Here is a 25,612-nt window from a genome sequence, read left to right on the forward strand (position 1 = left end):
ATGAGGAAATATGTACACCGCTATCTGTATCAACATGGAAATATCTGCACCGCCATCTGCATAAACATGAAAATATCTACACCGCCATCTGTATAAACATGGAAATATCTCCAACGCTATCTGTATAAACATGGAAATAGCCACACAGCTATCTGTATAAACATGGAAATATCTACACCACTATCTTTATATACATGGAAATATCTCCACCGCTATCTGTATAAACATGGAAATATCTTCAACGCCATCTGTATAAAAATGGAAATAACTACACAGTTACCTGTATAAATATGGAAATATGTACACCGCTATCTGTATAAACATGGAAATATCTCCAACGCTATCTTTATAAACATGGAAATATCTCCACCGCTATCTGTATAAACATGGAAATATCTCCAACGCTATCTGTATAAACATGGATATAGCCACACAGCTATCTGTATAAACATGGAAATATCTACACCGCTATCTCTATAAACATGGAAATATCTCCAACGCTATCTGTATAAACATGGAAATAGCCACACCGCTATCTGTATAAACATGGAAATATCTACACCGCCATCTGTAAAAAGATGGAAATATCTACACTGTCATCTGTATAAACATGGAAATATCTACACCTCCATCTGTATAAACATGGTAATATCTACACTGCCATCTGTATACACATGGAAACATCTACACAGCCATCTGTATAAACACGGAAATATCTACACCGCTATCTCTATAAACATGGAAATACCTACACCGCAATCTGTATAAACATGGAAATATCTACACCATTATCTGTCTAAACATGGAAATATCTACACTGCCATCTGTATAAATATGTAAATATCTACACAGCCATCTCTATAAACATGGAAATATCTACACCGCTATCTGTATAAACATGGAAATGGCCACACAGCTATCTGTATAAAAATGGAAATATATACACGGCTATCTCTAAAAACATGGAAATATCTCCACCGCTATCTGTATAAACATGGAAATATCTCCACCGCTATCTGTATAAACATGGAAATAGTGACACCGCTATGTGTATAAATATGGAAATATCTACACCGCTATATTTATAAACATGGAAATGTCTACAACGCTATCTGTATAAACATGGAAATATCTACATGGCTGTCTCTATAAACTTGGAAATATCTTCATCGCCATCTGCATAAACATGGAAATAACTACACAGTCATCTGTATAAACCTGGAAATATCTACACCACTATGTGTATAAACATGGAAATAACTACACTGCCATCTGTATAAATATGTAAATATCTACACAGCCATCTCTATAAACATGGAACTATCTACACTGCTATCTGTATAAACATGGAAATAGCCACACCGCTATCTGTATAAACATGGAAATATCTACACCGACATGTGTAAAAATATGAAAATATCTACACAGTCATCTGTATAAACATGGAAATATCTCCACCGCTATCTGTATATACACGGAAATATCTGCACCGCCATCAGCATAAACATGGACATATCTACACCACCGTGTGTATAAACATGGAACTATCTCCACCGCTATCTGTATAAACATGGAAATATCTCCACCTCTATCTGTATAAACATGGAAATAGTGACACCGCTATCTGTATAAATATGGAAATATCTACACCGCTATCTCAATAAACATGGAAATGTCTACAATGCTATCTGTATAAACATGGTAATATCTACATGGCTGTGTCTATAAACATGGAAATATCTTCACCGCCATCTGTATAAACATGGAAATAACTACACAGTCATCTGTATAAACCTGGAAATATCTACACCACTATATGTATAAACATGAAAATATCTACACTGCCATCAGTACAAACGTGAAAATATCAACACAGCCATCTCTATAAACATGGAAATATCTACACCGCTATCTGTATAAACATGGAAATATCCACACCGCTATCTGTATAAACATGGAAATATCCACACCGCTATCTGTATAAACATGGAAATATCTACAATGCCATCTGTATACACATGGAAATATCTACGCGGCCATCTGTATAAACATGGAAATATCTACACCGCTATCTCTATAAACATGGAAATACCTACAACGCAATCTGTATAAACATGGAAATATCTACACCATTATCTGTCTAAACATGGAAATATCTACACTGCCATCTGTATAAATATGTAAATATCTACACTGCCGTCTCTATAAACATGGGAATATCTCCACCGCTATCTGTATAAACATGGCAATATCTAAACCGCCATCTGTATAAAAATGGAAATAACTGCACAGTCATCTGTATAAATAAGGAAATATGTACACCGCTATCTGTATAAACATGGAAATATCTGCACCACCATATGCATAAACATGGAAATATCTACACCGCCATCTTTATAAACATGGAAATATCTCCACCGCTATCTGCATAAACTTGGAAACAGTGACACCGCTATCTGTATAAATATGGAAATATATACACCGCTATCTCTATAAACATGGAAATGTCTACACCGCTATCTGTATGAACATGGAAATATCTACATGACTGTCTCTATAAACATGGAAATATCGTCACCGCCATCTGTATAAACATGGAAATAACTACACAGTCATCTGTATAAACCTGGAAATATCTACACCACTATCTGTATAAACATGAAAATATCTACAATGCCATCTGTATAAACATGTAAATATCTACACAGCGATCTCTATAAACATGGAAATACCTACACCGCTATATGTATAAACATGGAAATAGCCACACCACTATCTGTATAAACATGGAAATATCTTCACCGCCATCTGTAAAAACATGGAAATATCTATACAGTCATCTGTATAAACATGAAAATATTTACACCTCCATCTTTATAAACATGGAAATATCTACACTGCCATCTGTATACACATGGAAATGTCTACACCGCCATCTGTATAAACATGGAAATATCTACACCGCTATCTCTATAAACATGGAAATATCTCCACCGCTATCTGTATAAACATGGAAATATCTCCACCGCTATCTGTATAAACATGGAAATATTTGCACCATTATCTGTCTAAACATGGAAATATCTACACTGCCATCTGTTTAAATATGTAAATATCTACACAGCCATCTCTATAAACATGGAAATATCTCCACCGCTATCTGTATAAACATGGAAATAGCCACAAAGCTATCTGTATAAACATGGAAATATCTACACCGCTATCTCTATAAACATGGAAATATCTCCACCGCTATCTGTATAAACATGGAAATATCTCCACCGCTATCTGTATAAACATGGAAATATCTACATGGCTGTCTCTATAAACGTGGAAATATCTTCACCGCCATCTGCATAAACATGGAAATACCTACTCAGTCATCTGAATAAACATGGAAATATCTACACAACAGTCTGTACAAATATGGAAATATCTAAACTGCCAGCTGTATAAACATGGAAATATCTACACAGCCATCTCTATAAACATGGAAATATCTACACTACTATCTATATAAACATGGAAATAGCCACACCGCTATCTGTATAAACCTGGAAATATCTACACCGACATGTGTAAAAATATGAAAATATCTACACAGTCATCTGTATAAACATGGAAATACCTCCACCGCTATCTGTATAAACATGGAAATATCTACAGCGCCATCTGTATAAAAATGGAAACAACTACACAGTAATCTGTATAAATATGGAAATATGTACACCGCGATCTCTATAAACATGGAAATATCTGCACCACCATCTGCATTAACATGGCAATATCTACACCGCCATCTGTATAAACATGGAAATATCTACACCGCTATCTCTATAAACATGGAAATACCTACACCGCAATCTGTATAAACATGGAAATATCTAAACCAATATCTGTCTAAACATGGAAATATCTACACTGCCATCTGTATAAATACGTAAATATCTACACAGACATCTCTATAAACATGGAAATATCTACACCGCTATCTGTATAAACTTGGAAATAGGCACATCGCTATCTGTATAAACATGGAAATATCTACACCGCTATCTCTATAAACATGGAAATATCTCCACCGCTATCTGTATAAACATGGAAATATCTCCACCGCTATCTGTATAAACATGTAAATATCTTCACCGCTATCAGTATAAACATGGAAATAGTGACACCGCTATCTGTATAAATATGGAAATATCTACACCGCTATCTCTATAAACATGGAAATGTCAACACCTCTATCTGTATAAACATGGAAATATCTACATGGCTATCTCAATAAACATGGAAATATCTACACCGCCATCTGTATAAACATGGAAATACCTACACAGTCATCTGTATAAACCTGGAAATATCTACACCACTATCTGTATAAACATGGAAATATCTACACTGCCATCAGTATAAACATGTAAATATCTTCACAGCCATTTCTATAAACATGGAAATATCTACACCACTATCTGTATAAACATGGAAATAGCCACACCGCTATCTGTATAAACATGGAAACATCTACACCGCCATCTCTATAAACATGGAAATACCTACACAGTGATCTGTATAAACATGGAAATATCTACACCACTGTCTGTACAAACATGGAAATATCTACACTGCCATCTGTATAAACATGGAAATATCTACACAGACATCTCTATAAACATGGAAATATCTACACTGCTATCTGTATAAACATGGAAATAGCCACACCGCTATCTGTATGAACATGGAAATATCTACACCGACATGTGTAAAAATATGAAAATATATACACAGTCATCTGTATAAACATGGAAATATCTCCACCGCTATCTGTATAAACATGGAAATATCTTCACCGCCATCTGTATAAAAATGGAAATAACTACACAGTCACCTGTATAAATATGGAAATCTGTACACCGCGATCTGTATAAACATGGAAATATCTCCACCGCTATCTGTATAAACATGGAAATATCTCCACCACTATCTGTATAAACATGGAAATATCTCCAACGCTATCTGTATAAACATGGATATAGCCACACAGCTATCTGTATAAACATGGAAATATCTACACCGCTATCTCTATAAACATGGAAATATCTCCAACGCTATCTGTATAAACAAGGAAATAGCCACACTGCTATCTGTATAAACATGGAAATATCTACACCGCCATCTGTAAAAACATGGAAATATCTACACTGTCACCTGTATAAACATGGAAATATCTACACCTCCATCTGTATAAACATGGAAATATCTACACTGCCATCTGTATACACATGGAAATATCTACACAGCCATCTGTATAAACATGGAAATATCTACACCGCTATCTCTATAAACATGGAAATACCTACACCGCAATCTGTATAAACATGGAAATATCTACAACATTATCTGTCTAAACATGGAAATATCTACACTGCCATCTGTATAAATATGTATATATCTACACAGCCATCTCTATAAACATGGAAATATCTACACCGCTATCTGTATAAACATGGGAATGGCCACACAGCTATCTGTATAAAAATGGAAATATATACACGGCTATCTCTATAAACATGGAAATATCTCCACCGCTATCTGTATAAACATGGAAATATCTCCACCGCTATCTGTATAAACATGGAAATAGTGACACCGCTATGTGTAGAAATATGGAAATATCTACACCGCTATATTTATAAACATGGAAATGTCTACAACGCTATCTGTATAAACATGGAAATATCTACATGGCTGTCTCTATAAACTTGGAAATATCTTCACCGCCATCTGCATAAACATGGAAATAACTACACAGTCATCTGTATAAACCTGGAAATATCTACACCACTATGTGTATAAACATGGAAATAACTACACTGCCATCTGCATAAATATGTAAATATCTACACAGCCATCTCTATAAACATGGAAATATCTACACAGCTATCTGTATAAACATGGAAATAGCCACACAGCTATCTGTATAAACATGGAAATATCTACACCGCTATCTCTATAAACATGGAAATATCTCCACCGCTATCTTTATAAACATGGAAATATCTCCAACGCTATCTGTATAAACATGGAAATATCTCCACCGCTATCAGTATAAACATGGAAATAGTGACACCGCTATCTTTGTAAATATGGAAATATCTACATAGTCATCTGTATAAACATGGAAATATCTCCACCGCTATCTGTATAAACATGGAAAGATCTACACCGCCATCTGTATAAAAGTGGAAATAACTACACTGTCCTCTGTATAAATAAGGAAATATGTACACCGCTATCTGTATCAACATGGAAATATCTGCATCGCCATCTGCATAAACATGGAAATATCTACACCGCCATATGAATAAACATGGAAATATCTCCAACGCTATCTGTATAAACATGGAAATAGCCACACAGCTATCTGTATTAACATGGTAATATCTACACCGCTATCTCTATAAACATGGAAATATCTCCACTGCTATCTGTATAAACATGGAAATATCTCCACCGCTATCTGTATAAACATGGAAATAGTGACACCGCTATCTGTATAAATATGGAAAAATCTACACCGCTATCTCTATAAACATGGAAATGTCTACACGGCTATCTGTATAAACATGGAAATATCTACACGGCTGTCTCTATAAACATGGACATATCTTCACCGCCATCTGTATAAACATGGAAATAACTACACAGTCATCTGTATAAACCTGGAAATATCTACACCACTATCTGTATAAACATGGAAATAACTACACTGCCATCTGTATAAACATGTAAATATCTACACAGCCATCTCTATAAACATGGAAATATCTGCACCGCTATCTGTATAAACATGGAAATAGCCACAACGCTATCTTTATAAACATGGAAATGTCTACACCGCCATCTGTATAATCATGGAATTACCTACACAGTCATCTGTATAAACGTGGAAATATCTACACCACTGTCTGTACAAACATGGAAATATCTACACTGCCATCTGTATAAACATGGAAATATCTACACAGCCATCTCTATAAACATGGAAATATCTACACTGCTATCTGTATAAACATGGAAATAGCCACACTGCTATCTGTATAAACATGGAAATATCTACACCGACATGTGTAAAAATATGAAAATATCTACACAGTCGTCTGTATAAACTTGGAAATACCTCCACCGCTATCTGTATCAACATGGAAATATCTACACTGCCATAGGTATAAAAATGGAAATAACTACACAGTCATCTGTATAAATATGGAAATATGTACACCGTTATCTGTATAAACATGGAAATATCTGCACCGCCATCGGCATAAACATGGAAATATCTACACCGCCATCTATATAAACATGGAAATATCTCCAACGCTTTCCGTATAAACATGGAAATAGCCACACAGCTATCTGTTTAAACATGGAAATATCTACACCGCTATCTCTATAAACATGGAAAAAACTACAACGCAATCTGTATAAACATGGAAATATCTACACCATTATCTGTCTAAACATGGAAGTATCTACACTGCCATCTGTATAAATATGTAAATGTCTACACAGCCATCTCTATAAACATGGAAATATCTACACCGCTATCTGTATAAACATGGAAACAGCCACACCGCTATCTGTATAAACATGGAAATACCTACACCGCCATCTGTATAAGCATGGAAATACCTACACAGTCATCCGTATAAACATGGAAATATCTACTCCACTGTCTGTACAAACGTGGAAATATCTACACTGCCATCTGTATAAACATGGAAATATCTACACAGCCATCTCTATAAACTTGGAAATATCTACACTGCTATCTGTATAAACATGGAAATAGCCACACCGCTATCTGTATAAACATGGAAATATCTACACCGCCATCTGTATAAAAATGGAAATAACTACACAGTCATCTGTATAAATAAGGAAACATGTACACCGCTATCTGTATCAACATGGAAATATCTGCACCGCCATCTGCATAAACATGAAAATATCTACACCACCATCTGTATAAACATGGAAATATCTCCAACGCTATCTGTATAAACATGGAAATAGCCACACAGCTATCTGTATAAACATGGAAATATCTACACCGCTATCTCTATAAACATGGAAATATCTCCACCGCTATCTGTATAAACATGGAAATATCTACACCGACATGTGTAAAAATATGAAAATATCTACACAGTCATCTGTATAAACATGGAAATACCTCCACCGCTATCTGTATAAACATGGAAATATCTACAGTGCCATATGTATAAAAATGGAAACAACTACACAGTCATCTCTATAAATATGGAAATATGTACACCGCTATCTCTATAAACATGGAAATATCGGCACGGCCATCTGCATAAACATGGCAATATCTACACCGCCATCTGTATAAACATGGAAATATCTACACCGCTATCTCTATAAACATGGAAATACCTACACCGCAATCTGTATAAACATGGAAATATCTACACCAATATCTGTCTAAACATGGAAATATCTACACTGCCATCTGTATAAATACGTAAATATCTACACAGCCATCTCTATAAACATGGAAATATCTACACCGCTATCTGTATAAACTTGGAAATAGGCACATCGCTATCTGTATAAACATGGAAATATCTACTCCGCTATCTCTATAAACATGGAAATATCACCACCGCTATCTGTATAAACATGGAAATATCTCCACCGCTATCTGTATAAACATGGAAATATCTTCGCCGCTATCAGTATAAACATGGAAATAGTGACACCGCTATCTTAATAAATATGGACATATCTACACCGCTATCTCTATAAACATGGAAATGTCAACACCGCTATCTGTATAAACGTGGAAATATCTACATGGCTATCTCAACAAACATGGAAATATCTACACCGTCATCTGTATAAACATGGAAATACCTACACAGTCATCTGTATAAACCTGGAAATATCTACACCACTATCTGTATAAACATGGAAATATCTACACTGCCATCAGTATAAACATGTAAATATCTTCACAGCCATCTCTATAAACATGGAAATATCTACACTGCTATCTGTATAAACATGGAAATAGCCACACCGCTATCTGTATAAACATGGAAATATCTACACCGCCATCTCTATAAACATGGAAATACCTACACAGTGATCTGTATAAACATGGAAATATCTCCACCGCTATCTGTATAAACATGGAAATATCTTCACCGCCATCTGTATAAAAATGGAAATAACTACACAGTCACCTGTATAAATATGGAAATATGTACACCTCTATCTGTATAAACATGGAAATATCTCCACCGATATCTGTATAAACATGGAAATATCTCCACCGCTATCTGTATAAACATGGAAATATCTCCAACGCTATCTGTATAAACATGGATATAGCCACACAGCTATCTGTATAAACATGGAAATATCTACACCGCTATCTCTATAAACATGGAAAATCTCCACCGCTATCTGTATAAACATGGAAATAGCCACACCGCTCTCTGTATAAACATGGAAATATCTACACCGCCATCCGTAAGAACATGGAAATATCTACACTGTCACCTGTATAAACACGGAAATATCTACACCTACATCTGTAAAAACATGGAAATATCTACACTGCCATCTGCATACACATGGAAATATCTACACAGCCATCTGTATAAACACGGAAATATCTACACCGCTATCTCTATAAACATGGAAATACCTACACCGCAATCTGCATAAACATGGAAATATCTACATCATTATCTGTCTAAACATGGAAATATCTACACTGCTATCTGTATAAATATGTAAATATCTGCACAGCCATCTCTATAAACATGGAAATATGTACACCGCTATCTGTATAAACATGGAAATGGCCACACAGCTATCTGTAAAAAAATGGAAATATATATACGGCTATCTCTATAAACATGGAAATATCTCCACCGCTATCTCTACAAACATGGAAATATCTCCACCGCTATCTGTATAAACATGGAAATAGTGACACCGCTATGTGTATAAATATGGAAATATCTACACCGCTATATTTATAAACATGGAAATGTCTACAACGCTATCTCTATAAACATGGAAATATCTACATGGCTGTCTCTATAAACTTGGAAATATCTTCACCGCCATCTGCATAAACATGGAAATAACTACACAGTCATCTGTATAAACCTGGAAATATCTACACCACTATGTGTATAAACATGGAAATAACTACACTGCCATCTGTATAAATATGTAAATATCTACACAGCCATCTCTATAAACATGGAAATATCTACACCGCTATCTGTATAAACATGGAAATAGCCACACAGCTATCTGTATAAACATGGAAATATCTACACCGCTATCTCTATAAACATGGAAATATCTCCACCGCTATCTTTATAAACATGGAAATATCTCCACCGCTATCTGTATAAACATGGAAATATCTCCACCGCTTTCAGTATAAACATGGAAATATTGACAGCGCTATCTGTGTAAATATGGAAATATCTACATAGTCATCTGTATAAACATGGAAATATCTCCACCGCTATCAGTATAAACATGGAAATATCTACACCGCCATCTGTAAAAACATGGAAATATCTACACTGTCACCTGTATAAACATGGAAATATCTACATCTCCATCTGTATAAACATGGAAATATCTACACTGCCATCTGTATACACATGGAAATATCTACACAGCCATCTGTATAAACATGGAAATATCTACACCGCTATCTCTATAAACATGGAAATAACTACACCGCAATCTGTATAAACATGGAAATATCTACAACATTATCTGTCTAAACATGGAAATATCTACACTGCCATCTGTATAAATATGTATATATCTACACAGCCATCTCTATAAACATGGAAATATCTACACCGCTATCTGTATAAACATGGAAATGGCCACACGGCTATCTGTCTAAAAATGGAAATATATACACGGCTATCTCTATAAACATGGAAATATCTCCACCGCTATCTGTATAAACATGGAAATATCTCCACCGCTATCTGTATAAACATGGAAATAGTGACACCGCTATGTGTATAAATATGGAAAAATCTACACTGCTATATTTATAAACATGGAAATGTCTACAACGCTATCTGTATAAACATGGAAATATCTACATGGCTGTCTCTATAAACTTGGAAATATCTTCACCGCCATCTGCATAAACATGGAAATAACTACACAGTCATCTGTATAAACCTGGAAATATCTACACCACTATGTGTATAAACATGGAAATAATTACACTGCCATCTGTATAAATATGTAAATATCTACACAGCCATCTCTATAAACATGGAAATATCTACACAGCTATCTGTATAAACATGGAAATAGCCACACAGCTATCTGTATAAACATGGAAATATCTACACCGCTATCTCTGTAAACATGGAAATATCTCCACCGCTATCTTTATAAACATGGAAATATCTCCACCGCTATCTGTATAAACATGGAAATATCTCCACCGCTATCAGTATAAACATGGATATAGTGACACCGCTATCTGTGTAAATATGGAAATATCTACATAGTCATCTGTATAAACATGGAAATATCTCCACCGGTATCTGTATAAACTTGGAAAGATCTACACCGCCATCTGTATAAAAGTGGAAATAACTACACTGTCATCTGTATAAATAAGGAGATATGTACACCACTATCTGTATCAACATGGAAATATCTGCAGCGACATCTGCATAAACATGGAAATATCTACACCGCCATCTGAATAAACATGGAAATATCTCCAACGCTATCTGTATAAACATGGAAATAGCCACACAGCTATCTGTATTAACATGGTAATATCTACACCGCTATCTCTATAAACATGGAAATATCTCCACTGCTATCTGTATAAACATCTAAATATCTCCACCGCTATCTGTATAAACATGGAAATAGTGACACCGCTATCTGTATAAATATGGAAAAATCTACACCGCTATCTCTATAAACATGGAAATGTCTACACGGCTATCTGTATAAACATGGAAATATCTACACGGCTGTCTCTATAAACATGGACATATCTTCACCGCCATCTGTATAAACATGGAAATAACTACACAGTCATCTGTATAAACCTGGAAATATCTACACCACTATCTGTATAAACATGGAAATAACTACACTGCCATCTGTATAAACATGTAAATATCTACTCAGCCATCTCTATAAACATGGAAATATCTGCACCGCTATCTGTATAAACACGGAAATAGCCACACCGCTATCTTTATAAACATGGAAATGCCTACACCGCCATCTGTATAAACATGGAATTACCTACACAGTCATCTGTATAAACGTGGAAATATCTACACCACTGTCTGTACTAACATGGAAATATCTACACTGCCATCTGTATAAACATGGAAATATCTACACAGCCATCTCTATAAACATGGAAATATCTACACTGCTATCTGTATAAACATGGAAATAGCCACACTGCTATCTGTATAAACATGGAAATATCTACACCGACATGTGTAAAAGTATGAAAATATCTACACAGTTGTCTGTATAAACTTGGAAATACCTCCACCGCTATCTGTATCAACATGGAAATATCTACACTGCCATATGTATAAAAATGGAAATAACTACACAGTCATCTGTATAAATATGGAAATATGTACACCGTTATCTGTATAAACATGGAAATATCTGCACCGCCATCGGCATAAACATGGAAATATCTACACCGCCATCTATATAAACATGGAAATATCTCCAACGCTATCTGTATAAACATGGAAATAGCCACACAGCTATCTGTTTAAACATGGAAATATCTACACCGCTATCTCTATAAACATGGAAAAAACTACACCGCAATCTGTATAAACATGGAAATATCTACACCATTATCTGTCTAAACATGGAAATATCTACACTGCCATCTGTATAAATATGTAAATGTCTACACAGCCATCTCTATAAACATGGAAATATCTACACCGCTATCTGTATAAACATGGAAACAGCCACACCGCTGTCTGTATAAACATGGAAATATCTACACCGCCATCTGTGTAAGCATGGAAATACCTACACAGTCATCTGTATAAACATGGAAATATCTACTCCACTGTCTGTACAAACGTGGAAATATCTACACTGCCATCTGTATAAACATGGAAATATCTACACAGCCATCTCTATAAACTTGGAAATATCTACACTGCTATCTGTATAAAGATGGAAATAGCCACACCGCTATCTGTATACACATGGAAATATCTACACAGCCATCTGTATAAAAATGGAAATAACTACACAGTCATCTGTATAAATAAGGAAACATGTGCACCGCTATCTGTATCAACATGGAAATATCTGCACCGCCATCTGCATAAACATGAAAATATCTACACCGCCATCTGTATAAACATGGAAATATCTCCAACGCTATCTGTATAAACATGGAAATAGCCACACAGCTATCTGTATAAACATGGAAATATCTACACCGCTATCTCTATAAACATGGAAATATCTCCACCGCTATCTGTATAAACATGGAAATATCTACACCGACATGTGTAAAAATATGAAAATATCTACACAGTCATCTGTATAAACATGGAAATACCTCCACCGCTATCTGTATAAACATGGAAATATCTACAGTGCCATAAGTATAAAAATGGAAACAACTACACAGTCATCTCTATAAATATGGAAATACGTACACCGCTATCTCTATAAACATGGAAATATCGGCACGGCCATCTGCATAAACATGGCAATATCTACACCGCCATCTGTATAAACATGGAAATATCTACACCGCTATCTCTATAAACATGGAAATACCTACACCGCAATCTGTATAAACATGGAAATATCTACACCAATCTGCCTAAACAAGGAAATATCTACAGTGCCATCTGTATAAATACGTAAATATCTACACAGCCATCTCTATAAACATGGAAATATCTACACCGCTATCTGTATAAACTTGGAAATAGGCACATCGCTATCTGTATAAACATGGAAATATCTACACCGCTATCTCTATAAACATGGAAATATCACCACCGCTATCTGTATAAACATGGAAATATCTCCACCGCTATCTCTATAAACATGGAAATATCTTCACCGCTATCAGTATAAACATGGAAATAGTGACACCGCTATCTGTATAAATATGGACATATCTACACCGCTATCTCTATAAACATGGAAATGTCAACACCGCTATGTGTATAAACGTGGAAATATCTACATGGCCATCTCAACAAACATGGAAATATCTACACCGCTGTCTGTATAAACATGGAAATACCTACACAGTCATCTGTATAAACCTGGAAATATCTACACCACTATCTGTATAAACATGGAAATAACTCCACCGCTATCAGTATAAACATGGAAATATCTACACCGCCATCTGTAAAAACATGGAAATATCTACACTGTCACCTGTATAAACATGGAAATATCTACACCTCCATCTGTATAAACATGGAAATATCTACACTGCCATCTGTATACACATGGAAATATCTACACAGCCATCTGTATAAACATGGAAATATCTACACCGCTATCTCTATAAACATGGAAATACCTACACCGCAATCTGTATAAACATGGAAATATCTACAACATTATCTGTCTAAACATGGAAATATCTACACTGCCATCTGTATAAATATGTATATATCTACACAGCCATCTCTATAAACATGGAAATATCTACACCGCTATCTGTATAAACATGGAAATGGCCACACGGCTATCTGTATAAAAATGGAAATATATACACGGCTATCTCTATAAACATGGAAATATCTCCACCGCTATCTGTATAAACATGGAAATATCTCCACCGCTATCTGTATAAACATGGAAATAGTGACACCACTATGTGTATAAATATGGAAAAATCTACACCGCTATATTTATAAACCTGGAAATGTCTACAACGCTATCTGTATAAACATGGAAATATCTACATGGCTGTCTCTATAAACTTGGAAATATCTTCACCGCCATCTGCATAAACATGCAAATAACTACACAGTCATCTGTATAAAGCTGGAAATATCTACACCACTATGTGTATAAACATGGAAATAACTACACTGCCATCTGTATAAATATGTAAATATCTACACAGGCATCTCTATAAACATGGAAATATCTACACAGCTATCTGTATAAACATGGAAATAGCCACACAGCTATCTGTATAAACATGGAAATATCTACACCGCTATCTCTATAGACATGGAAATATCTCCACCGCTATCTTTATAAACATGGAAATATCTCCACCGCTATCTGTATAAACATGGAAATATCTCCACCGCTATCAGTATAAACATGGAAATAGAGACACCGCTATCTGTGTAAATATGGAAATATCTACATAGTCATCTGTATAAACATGGAAATATCTCCACCGCTATCTGTATAAACTTGGAAAGATCTACACCGCCATCTGTATAAAAGTGGAAATAACTACACTGTCATCTGTATAAATAAGGAGATATGTACACCGCCATCTGTATCAACATGGAAATATCTGCAGCGCCATCTGCATAAACATGGAAATATCTACACCGCCATCTGAATAAACATGGAAATATCTCCAACGCTATCTGTATAAACATGGAAATAGCCACACAGCTATCTGTATTAACATGGTAATATCTACACCGCTATCTCTATAAACATGGAAATATCTCCACTGCTATCTGTATAAACATCTAAATATCTCCACCGCTATCTGTATAAACATGGAAATAGTGACACCGCTATCTGTATAAATATGGAAAAAACTACACCGCTATCTCTATAAACATGGAAATGTTTACACGGCTATCTGTATAAACATGGAAATATCTACACGGCTGTCTCTATAAACATGGACATATCTTCACCGCCATCTGTATAAACATGGAAATAACTACACAGTCATCTGTATAAACCTGGAAATATCTACACCACTATCTGTATAAACATGGAAATAACTACACTGCCATCTGTATAAACATGTAAATATCTACTCAGCTATCTCTATAAACATGGAAATATCTCCACCGCTATCTGTATAAACATGGAAATAGCCACACCGCTATCTTTATAAACATGGAAATGTCTACACCGCCATCTGTATAAACATGGAATTACCTACACAGTCATCTGTATAAACGTGGAAATATCTACACCACTGTCTGTACTAACATGGAAATATCTACACTGCCATCTGTATAAACATGGAAATATCTACACAGCCATCTCTATAAACATGGAAATATCTACACTGCTATCTGTATAAACATGGAAATAGCCACACTGCTACCTGTATAAACATGGAAATATCTACACCGACATGTGTAAAAGTATGAAAATATCTACACAGTCGTCTGTATAAACTTGGAAATACCTCCACCGCTATCTGTATCAACATGGAAATATCTACACTGCCATATGTATAAAAATGGAAATAACTACACAGTCATCTGTATAAATATGGAAATATGTACACCGTTATCTGTATAAACATGGAAATATCTGCACCGCCATCGGCATAAACATGGAAATATCTACACCGCCATCTATATAAACATGGAAATATCTCCAACGCTATCTGTATAAACATGGAAATAGCCACACAGCTATCTGTTTAAACATGGAAATATCTACACCGCTATCTCTATAAACATGGAAAAAACTACACCGCAATCTGTATAAACATGGAAATATCTACACCATTATCTGTCTAAACATGGAAATATCTACACTGCCATCTGTATAAATATGTAAATGTCTACACAGCCATCTCTATAAACATGGAAATATCTACACCGCTATCTGTATAAACATGGAAACAGCCACACCGCTGTCTGTATAAACATGGAAATATCTACACCGCCATCTGTGTAAGCATGGAAATACCTACACAGTCATCTGTATAAACATGGAAATATCTACTCCACTGTCTGTACAAACGTGGAAATATCTACACTGCCATCTGTATAAACATGGAAATATCTACACAGCCATCTCTATAAACTTGGAAATATCTACACTGCTATCTGTATAAAGATGGAAATAGCCACACCGCTATCTGTATACACATGGAAATATCTACACAGCCATCTGTATAAAAATGGAAATAACTACACAGTCATCTGTATAAATAAGGAAACATGTACACCGCTATCTGTATCAACATGGAAATATCTGCACCGCCATCTGCATAAACATGAAAATATCTACACCGCCATCTGTATAAACATGGAAATATCTCCAACGCTATCTGTATAAACATGGAAATAGCCACACAGCTATCTGTATAAACATGGAAATATCTACACCGCTATCTCTATAAACATGGAAATATCTCCACCGCTATCTGTATAAACATGGAAATATCTACACCGACATGTGTAAAAATATGAAAATATCTACACAGTCATCTGTATAAACATGCAAATACCTCCACCGCTATCTGTATAAACATGGAAATATCTACAGTGCCATAAGTATAAAAATGGAAACAACTACACAGTCATCTCTATAAATATGGAAATATGTACACCGCTATCTCTATAAACATGGAAATATCGGCACGGCCATCTGCATAAACATGGCAATATCTACACCGCCATCTGTATAAACATGGAAATATCTACACCGCTATCTCTATAAACATGGAAATACCTACACCGCAATCTGTATAAACATGGAAATATCTACACCAATCTGCCTAAACAAGGAAATATCTACACTGCCATCTGTATAAACACGTAAATATCTACACAGCCATCTCTATAAACATGGAAATATCTACACCGCTATCTGTATAAACTTGGAAATAGGCACATCGCTATCTGTATAAACATGGAAATATCTACACCGCTATCTCTATAAACATGGAAATACCTACACCGCAATCTGTATAAACATGGAAATATCTACACCAATATCTGCCTAAACATGGAAATATCTACACTGCCATCTGTATAAATACGTAAATATCTACACAGCCATCTCTATAAACATGGAAATATCTACACCGCTATCTGTATAAACTTGGAAATAGGCACATCGCTGTCTGTATAAACATGGAAATATCTACACCGCTATCTCTATAAACATGGAAATATCACCACCGCTATCTGTATAAACATGGAAATATCTCCACCGCTATCTGTATAAACATGGAAATATCTTCACCGCTATCAGTATAAACATGGAAATATTGACACCGCTATCTGTATAAATATGGACATATCTACACCGCTATCTCTATAAACATGGAAATGTCAACACCGCTATCTGTATAAACGTGGAAATATCTACATGGCCATCTCAACAAACATGGAAATATCTACACCGCCATCTGTATAAACATGGAAATACCTACACAGTCATCTGTATAAACCTGGAAATATCTACACCACTATCTGTATAAACATGGAAATATCTACACTGCCATCAGTATAAACATGTAAATATATTCACAGCCATCTCTATAAACATGGAAATATCTACACCGCTATCTGTATAAACATGGAAATAACCACACCGCTATCTGTATAAACATGGAAATATCTACACCGCCATCTCTATAAACATGGAAATACCTACACAGTGATCTGTATAAACATGGAAATATCTCCACCGCTATCTGTATAAACATGGAAATATCTTCACCGCCATCTGTATAAAAATGCAAATAACTACACAGTCACCTGTATAAATATGGAAATATGTACACCGCTATCTGTATAAACATGGAAATATCTCCACCGATATCTGTATAAACATGGAAATATCTCCACCGCTATCTGTATAAACATGGAAATATCTCCAACGCTATCTGTATAAACATGGATATAGCCACACAGCTATCTGTATAAACATGGAAATATCTACACCGCTATCTCTATAAACATGGAAAATCTCCACCGCTATCTGTATAAACATGGAAATAGCCACACCGCTCTCTGTATAAACATGAAAATATCTACACCGCCATCCGTAAGAACATGGAAATATCTACACTGTCACCTGTATAAACATGGAAATATCTACACCTCCATCTGTAAAAACATGGAAATATCTACACTGCCATCTGTATACACATGGAAATATCTACACAGCCATCTGTATAAACACGGAAATATCTACACCGCTATCTCTATAAACATGGAAATACCTACACCGCAATCTGTATAAACATGGAAATATCTACACCATTATCTGTCTAAACATGGAAATATCTACACTGCTATCTGTATAAATATGTAAATATCTGCACAGCCATCTCTATAAACATGGAAATATGTACACCGCTATCTGTATAAACATGGAAATGGCCACACAGCTATCTGTAAAAAAATGGAAATATATACACGGCTATCTCTATAAACATGGAAATATCTCCACCGCTATCTGTACAAACATGGAAATATCTCCACCGCTATCTGTATAAACATGGAAATAGTGACACCGCTATGTGTATAAATATGGAAATATCTACACCGCTATATTTATAAACATGGAAATGTCTACAACGCTATCTGTATAAACATGGAAATATCTACATGGCTGTCTCTATAAACTTGGAAATATCTTCACCGCCATCTGCATAAACATGGAAATAACTACACAGTCATCTGTATAAACCTGGAAATATCTACACCACTATGTGTATAAACATGGAAATAACTACACTGCCATCTGTATAAATATGTAAATATCTACACAGCCATCTCTATAAACATGGAAATATCTACACCGCTATCTGTATAAACATGGAAATAGCCACACAGCTATCTGTATAAACATGGAAATATCTACACCGCTATCTCTATAAACATGGAAATATCTCCACCGCTATCTTTATAAACATGGAAATATCTCCACCGCTATCTGTATAAACATGGAAATATCTCCACCGCTTTCAGTATAAACATGGAAATAGTGACAGCGCTATCTGTGTAAATATGGAAATATCTACATAGTCATCTGTATAAACATGGAAATATCTCCACCGCTATCAGTATAAACATGGAAAGATCTACACCGCCATCTGTATAAAAGTGGAAATAACTAAACTGTCATCTGTATAAATAAGGAAATATGTACACCGCTGTCTGTATCAACATGGAAATATCTGCACCGCCATCTGCATAAACATGGAAATATCTACACCGCCATCTGAATAAACATGGAAATATCTCCAACGCTATCTGTATAAACATGGAAATAGCCACACAGCTATCTGTATTAACATGGTAATATCTACACCGCTATCTCTATAAACATGGAAATATCTCCACTGCTATCTGTATAAACATGGAAATATCTCCACCACTATCTGTATAAACATGGAAATAGTGACACCGCTATCTGTATAAATATGGAAAAATCTACACCGCTATCTCTATAAACATGGAAATGTCTACACGGCTATCTGTATAAACATGGAAATATCTACACGGCTGTCTCTATAAACATGGAAATATCTTCACCGCCATCTGTATAAACATGGAAATAACTACACAGTCATCTGTATGAACCAGGAAATATCTACACCACTATCTGTATAAACATGGAAATAACTACACTGCCATCTGTATAAACATGGAAATATCTACAAAGCCATCTCTATAAACATGGAAATATCTGCACCGCTATCTGTATAAACATGGAAATAGCCACACCGCTATCTTTATAAACATGGAAATGTCTACACCGCCATCTGTATAAACATGGAATTACCTACACAGTCATCTGTATAAACGTGGAAATATCTACACCACTGTCTGTACAATCATGGAAATATCTACACTGCCATCTGTATAAACATGGAAATATCTACACAGCCATCACTATAAACATGGAAATATCTACACTGCTATCTGTATGAACATGGAAATAGCCACACTGCTATCTGTATAAACATGGAAATATCTACACCGACATGTGTAAAAATATGAAAATATCTACACAGTCGTCTGTATAAACTTGGAAATACCTCCACCGCTCTCTGCATCAACATGGAAATATCTACACCGCCATATGTATAAAAATGGAAATAACTACACAGTCATCTGTATAAATATGGAAATATGTACACCGTTATCTGTATAAACATGGAAATATCTGCACCGCCATCGGCATAAACATGGAAATGTCTACACCGCCATCTATATAAACATGGAAATATCTCCAACGCTATCTGTATAAACATGGAAATAGCCACAAAGCTATCTGTATAAACATGGAAATATCTACACCGCTATCTCTATAAACATGGAAAAAACTACACCACAATCTGTATAAACATGGAAATATCTACACCATTATCTGTCTAAACATGGAAATATCTACACTGCCATCTATATAAATATGTAAATATCTACACAGACATCTCTATAAACATGGAAATATCTACACCGCTATCGGTATAAACATGGAAACAACCACACCGCTATGTGTATAAACATGGAAATATCTACACCGCCATCTGTATAAGCATGGAAATAACTACACAGTCATCTGTATAAACATGGAAATATCTACACCACTGTCTATACAAACGTGGAAATATCTACACTGCCATCTGTATAAACATGGAAATATCTACACAGCCATCTCTATAAACTTGGAAATATCTACACTGCTATCTGTATAAACACGGAAATAGCCACACCGCTATCTGTATAAACATGGAAATATCTACACCGCCATCTGAATAAAAATGGAAATAACTACACAGTCATCTGTATAAATAAGGAAATATGTACACCGCTATCTGTATCAACATGGAAATATCGGCACCGCCATCTGCATAAACATGAAAATATCTACACCGCCATCTGTATAAACATGGAAATCTCTCCAATGCTATCTGTATAAACATGGAAATAGCCACACAGCTATCTGTATAAACATGGAAATATCTACACTGCTATCTCTATAAGCATGGAAATATCTCCACCGCTATCTGTAAAAACATCGAAATATCTCCACCGCTATCTGTATAAACATGGAAATAGTGACACAGCTATCTGTATAAATATGGAAATATCTACACTGCTATCTCTATAAACATGGAAATGTCTACACCGCTATCTGTATAAACATGGAAATATCTACACGACTGTCTCTATAAACATGGAAATATCTTCACCGCCATCTGTATAAACATGGAAATAACTACACAGTCATCTGTATAAACCTGGAAATATCTACACCACTATCTGTATAAACATCGAAATATCTACACTGCCATCTGTTTAAATTTGTAAATATCTACACAGCCATCTCTATAAACATGGAAATATCTCCACCGCTATCTGTATAAACATGGAAATAGCCACACAGCTATCTGTAAAAAAATGGAAATATCTACACCGCTATCTCTATAAACATGGAAATATCTCCACCGCTATCTGTATAATCATGGAAATATCTCCACCGCTATCTGTATAAACATGGAAATATCTACACTGCCATCTGTATAAACATGTAAATATCTACACAGCCATCTCTATAAACATGGAAATATCTGCACCGCTATCTGTATAAACATGGAAATAGACACACTGCTATCTGTATAAACTTGGAAATGTCTACACCGCCATCTTTATAAACATGGAAATACCTACACAGTCATCTGTATAAACATGGAAATATCTACACCACTGTCTGTACAAACATGGAAATATCTACACTGCCATCTGTATAAACATGGAAATATCTACACAGCCATCTCTATAAACACAGAAATATCTACACTGCTATCTTTATAAACGTGGAAATAGCCACGCCGCTATCTGTATAAACATGGAAATATCTACACCGACATGTGAAAAAATATGAAAATATCTACACAGTCATCTGTATAAACATGGAAATACTTCCACGGCTATCTGTATAAACATGGAAATATTTACACCGCCATCTGTATAAAAATGGAAATAAGTACACAGTCATCTGTATAAATATGGAAATATGTACACCGCTATCTGTATAAACATGGAAATATCTGCACCGCCATCTGCATAAACATGGAAATATCCACACCGCCATCTGTATAAACATGGAAATATCTCAAACGCTATCCGTATAAACATGGAAATTGCCACACAGCTCTCTGTATAAACATCGAAATCTCTACACCGCTATCTCTATAAACATGGAAATTCCTACACCGAAATCTGTATAAACATGGAAATATCTACACCATGATCTGTCTAAACATGGAAATATCTACACTGCCATCTGTTTAAATATGTAAATATCTACACAGCCATCTCTATAAACATGGAAATATCTCCACCGCTATCTGTATAAACATGGAAATAGCCACAAAGCTATCTGTATAAACATGGAAATATCTACACCGCTATCTCTATAAACATGGAAATATCTCCACCGCTATCTGTATAAACATGGAAATATCTCCACCGCTATCTGTATAAACATGGAAATATCTACATGGCTGTCTCTATAAACATGGAAATATCTTCACCGCCATCTGCATAAACATGGAAATACCTACTCAGTCATCTGAATAAACATGGAAATATCTACACCACAGTCTGTACAAATATGGAAATATCTAAACTGCCAGCTGTATAAACATGGAAATATCTACACAGCCATCTCTATAAACTTGGAAATATCTACACTACTATCTATATAAACATGGAAATAGCCAGACCGCTATCAGTATAAACATGGAAATATCTACACCGAAATGTGCAAAAATATGAAAATATCTACACAGTCATCTGTATAAACATGGAAATACTTCCACCGCTATCTGTATAAACATGGAAATATCTACAGCGCCATCTGTATAAAAATGGAAACAACTACACAGTCATCTGTATAAATATGGAAATATGTACACCGCTATCTCTATAAACATGGAAATATCTGCACCGCCATCTGCATTAACATGGCAATAACTACACCGCCATCTGTATAAACATGGAAATATCTACACCGCTATCTCTATGAACATGGAAATACCTACACCGCAATCTGTATAAACATGGAAATATCTAAACCAATATCTGTCTAAACATGGAAATATCTACACTGCCATCTGTATAAACACGTAAATATCTACACAGACATCTCTATAAACATGGAAATATCTACACCGCTATCTGTATAAACTTGGAAATAGGCACATCGCTATCTGTATGAACATGGAAATATCTACACAGCTATCTCTATAAACATGGAAATATCTCCACCGCTATCTGTATAAACATGGAAATATCTCCACCGCTATCTGTATAAACATGTAAATATCTTCACCGCTATCAGTATAAACATGGAAATAGTGACACCGCTATCTGTATAAATATGGAAATATCTACACCGCTATCTCTATAAACATGGAAATGTCTACACCGCTATCTGTACAAACATGGAAATATCTACACGACTGTCTCTATAAACATGGAAATATCTTCACCGCCATCTGTATAAACATGGAAATAACTACACAGTCATCTGTATAAACCTGGAAATATCTACTCCACTATCTGTATAAACATGGAAATATCTACACTGCCATCTGTTTAAATTTGTAAATATCTACACAGCCATCTCTATAAACATGGAAATATCTCCACCGCTATCTGTATAAACATGGAAATAGCCACACAGCTATCTGTATAAAAATGGAAATATCTACACCGCTATCTCTATAAACATGGAAATATCTCCACCGCTATCTGTATAAACATGGAAATATCTCCACCGCTATCTGTATAAACATGGAAATATCTACACTGCCATCTGTATAAACATGTAAATATCTACACAGCCATCTCTATAAACATGGAAATATCTGCACCGCTATCTGTATAAACATGGAAATAGACACACTGCTATCTGTATAAACTTGGAAATGTCTACACCGCCATCTTTATAAACATGGAAATACCTACACAGTCATCTGTATAAACATGGAAATATCTACACCACTGTCTGTACAAACATGGAAATATCTACACTGCCATCTGTATAAACATGGAAATATCTACACAGCCATCTCTATAAACACAGAAATATCTACACTGCTATCTTTATAAACGTGGAAATACCCACGCCGCTATCTGTATAAACATGGAAATATCTACACCGACATGTGAAAAAATATGAAAATATCTACACAGTCATCTGTATAAACATGGAAATACTTCCACGGCTATCTGTATAAACATGGAAATATCTACACCGCCATCTGTATAAAAATGGAAATAACTACACAGTCATCTGTATAAATATGGAAATATGTACACCGCTATCTGTATAAACATGGAAATATCTGCACCGCCATCTGCATAAACATGGAAATATCCACACCGCCATCTGTATAAACATGGAAATATCTCAAACGCTATCCGTATAAACATGGAAATTGCCACACAGCTCTCTGTATAAACATGGAAATCTCTACACCGCTGTCTCTATAAACATGGAAATTCCTACACCGCAATCTGTATAAACATGGAAATATCTACAC

Source organism: Pan paniscus, chromosome 12, assembly GCF_029289425.2.
Source record: "Pan paniscus chromosome 12, NHGRI_mPanPan1-v2.0_pri, whole genome shotgun sequence".
In the NCBI taxonomy this organism is placed as follows: Eukaryota; Metazoa; Chordata; class Mammalia; order Primates; family Hominidae; genus Pan; species Pan paniscus.